General features: G+C 49.6%; 1 protein-coding gene across 3 annotated transcripts in view; it reads right to left on the minus strand.

The window, feature by feature from the left end:
• The window catches only part of sh2b2 (SH2B adaptor protein 2), a 27,674-nt gene extending 24,073 nt beyond the window's left edge, over positions 1-3,601 (minus strand). For all 3 annotated transcript variants that reach the window (XM_076290033.1, XM_076290031.1, XM_076290032.1), the window contains exon 1: positions 3,062-3,601. The gene's annotated coding sequence lies outside the window, so the exon portion shown is untranslated. The remainder of the gene's footprint in view (positions 1-3,061) is intronic.

A 3,601-nucleotide genomic window follows, 5' to 3' on the forward strand; every position in this document is an offset into this window, starting at 1 on the left:
CACACACGCATACATGCACGCACACACACACACAGTCACGCATACATGCACACACACACAGTCACACATACATGCACACACACACACACAGTCACGCATACATGCACGTACACACACAGTCATGCATACATGCACACACACACACACACACACACAAAATACACAACATACACTGTCACTCATACACACACACACACACACACACAATACACAACATACACAAACTAGCACACACACATTCATACACACAAACACACACACACAGAGTCATGCATGCACACACACACACTTACAAAAATCTAAAAACACAGGACAGGAGCTTTAAACAGGGAAATTTCATGATCCCCTTACAGCTCCTTACTGCTGCAAAACTACATCTCCCATGACCTCTCTCCAGATTACTCAGTACAGGTTACTGCTGCAAAACTACATCTCCCATGAGCTCTCTCCAGATTACTGCTGCAAAACTACGCCTCCCATGAGCTCTCTCCAGATTACTGCTGCAAAACTACATCTCCAAACAAACCTGGACGCTTGAATTTTCCTCTTTTTGTGCCCATGGACAGTAGCTTGTGCTGCATTCGGTAATCGACAAAACAGATTTCGGACCAGTCTGACAAATATAGTATTATCTTATCTTGTTATCTTATCTTATTACCATAACAATAAAGTGTCCACACTGAACAACGATAAGCTAAGTCTCGCCTTGTGTTAGTGAATGTGATGGCTGAAATGTGATGGGTTCTGATTGGCTGTTAGCTTTTTATCACTCTCAGAATCACTCTGAAAGTGATCCCCAACGATATCGTTCTTCATGTCCTTATAGTTATAGTTTATGTGTGAACGCCGTCATTCATATTAACGAGAACGATATTTATTTATAGTTATCGTTATAGTTCTTGGTGTAAACTGCCCTTTAGACCGCAGGAGTTTTCCTTAGTTAGAATATGAAACTTTTACCAAATCTTGTTGGAAGTACAGTCAGGATCTTTCTTGCCAATGAAAGCTTTCCATGCAGTTATCTGTTCTGTTCAAGAAAATATCCCCCCCCATAGCATACAGTAGAAACCCCCCCCCCATAGAAAACAGTAATACAGTAGACCCCCCCCCCCCCATAAAATACAGTAATACAGTAGACCCCCCCCCCCATGAAATACAATAATACAGTAGACCCCCCCCCCCATAGAATACAGTAGAAATCCCCCCTGTGCACCTGTGGAATGGGACCTGATGAAACCCATGACTGTGATTGGGCGGAATGGAAATCTGTTTGAATGGGAGGGGCCAGACGGATCAGCCAGAGCAATGAAATGTGTGTATGTGTATGCGCGTACATGTGTGTGTGTGTGTGAGGGAAAGAAAGAAAAGAGAATGTTATCTGATAAAAACAAACATGGAGCTGCTGCTATCAGACCCACAGCCCTCTTCTCTCTCTCTCTCTTCTCTCTCTCTCACACTTCTCTCTCCACAGCCCTCTTCTCTCTCTCTCTCTCCACAGCCCTCTTCTCTCTCTCTCTCTTCTCTCTCTCTCTCTCTCTCTCTCCACAGCCCTCTTCTCTCTCTCTCACACTTCTCTCTCCACAGCCCTCTTCTCTCTCTCTCTCTCTCTCTCCACAGCCCTCTTCTCTCTCTCTCACACTTCTCTCTCCACAGCCCTCTTCTCTCTCTTCTCTCTCTCTCTCCACAGCCCTCTTCTCTCTCTCTCTCTCTCTCTCTCTCCACAGCCCTCTTCTCTTCTCTCTCTCTCCACAGCCCTCTTCTCTCTCTCTCTCTCTCTCTCTCTCCACAGCCCTCTTCTCTCTCTCTCTCTCTCTCCACAGCCCTCTTCTCTCTCTCTCTCTTCTCTCTCTCTCCACAGCCCTCATCTCTCTCTCTTCTCTCTCTCTCCACAGCCCTCTTCTCTCTCTCTTTTGGTTGTTATCTGCTCCTCTCATCTGTCTCTTTAAGGAATGAGAGAGAGAGACAGAGAGAGAGAGAGAAAGAGGAAGAGAGATGTTTGGCCTTGCCCCTGACTTTGCAGTATCTTAAATCGTTTAGTTGAACTTTAGAGGGATGTGTCCCTCCACACACACACACACACACACACACACACACACACACACACACACACATACAAATAACATCGCCCACACACACACACACACACACACTCACTAAATGTAATGAATGGAAATAGAATCCATTCATAACACAGCCCTATTTGACAAGATGGAGCCCATTCACGGAAGGTGTCATGACTGCCCCCTTACTTGCACAACCTTAACTCCCTTGGCCATCGATGATGATGTCGGCTACATCGACCCCAGCTAAGGTGTATGCCCGTAGCCGTCCAGGCCGCTGCATCCCAGCGCTATGCAGGATGGAACGGCTCTGCTGCAGGCGGGCCCGCGGGGCCGGGGCTCGCTCTGTGGGCTGCGTATTCGGTATAAGGTCGTCAAACAGACGCGAGCATCCATCACCCCCAGCTCTCCGTCTTCGCCCAATACACAACAGCTGCCGGAACAACGGCCGACTCCTCTCTGCGCCAGACAGAGTGGACGATTGGACAGGAGGAATGACTGGGAATGGGGCTTCACTTAGCTGTGTTTAACTCCCGCCTGTACAATTAGCCCAGATCGCCTTCCAGCCCTTCTGCTAACGGGATTAACGGGCAAGTCCCGTGCGCCGACCCCCAATGTCTGTGGCGGCTGTTCAGCCCTACATGACGAAGTGTTCTTCTCCGCCATCGCGTTCACGGGCAGATCTCTGTGAACACCATTCTGTTTCAGCACCAGGACGCTGGCTAGCGGAGGCTCGCGGAGACGGCTCAGCAACAGAGCTGCACCTGAGCAGATCCGCGCGCAGCGGCTCTTGTCGGCTACGGCTCCCATGAAACGAATTACGAGCGATTTATGACGCTTTAGAGGACACTCAATGAAACGAATTACCAACGAGATCAGATCGACTTTAGTGCGTAAACACGGCAGCCGCTGTAGCATTGGCTACACTCAAGCAGGTCGCCCGTAGCCAGTCAGTGCACAATCACACACACACACACACACACACACACACACACACTCACCCCGGGTCCATTCAGTGCATGACTCCAATGTTCTCACGGATCCGAGCTCCCAGTGACTCGCTGCCTTCAACAAGACCGCTCGACTCTCCCGAGATCAGAGCCGTCGGTGAACGGTGTCAAATTCCCAGGACGACGGTGGCTACATAATCTCCATACTCTCCCTCCGTGTGGGCTGAACAGAGGCTCATCGGAAACGCACACACACACATTCTGCTTTGGGGGCGGCAGCGTCTCTCTGATCTATTTAACAGCAGCCCGTCGCCCTTAAAGGGGCCGCTACCGACATTTTCGTTGGCGCTGGCTTATAGGCTCGAGATGACCGGAGATCAGATCAGATAGCCAAGGATGTCTGAGAGCGCGCCAGGCCGCGCGCAACAACATCTGACGACACGCACAGCCCCTCGTGGAGTCTTCATCTGGATTTGAGCTGGATTTCTTTTAGACCGTTGGCATCCTGTTTTCTCTAAAATCACATCAGGCTAAAAGGTGGAATAGTCTGGATGTAGGCCACAGCCTGCATGGGTAGCCTGTATCAGAGCG

This window comes from Alosa pseudoharengus, unplaced genomic scaffold (genome assembly GCF_046254945.1).
Source record: "Alosa pseudoharengus isolate Yale_2024_CS ecotype anadromous, Long Island Sound unplaced genomic scaffold, YU_APseudo_1.1 YU_APseudo_1.1_scf_18, whole genome shotgun sequence".
In the NCBI taxonomy this organism is placed as follows: domain Eukaryota; kingdom Metazoa; phylum Chordata; class Actinopteri; order Clupeiformes; family Clupeidae; genus Alosa; species Alosa pseudoharengus.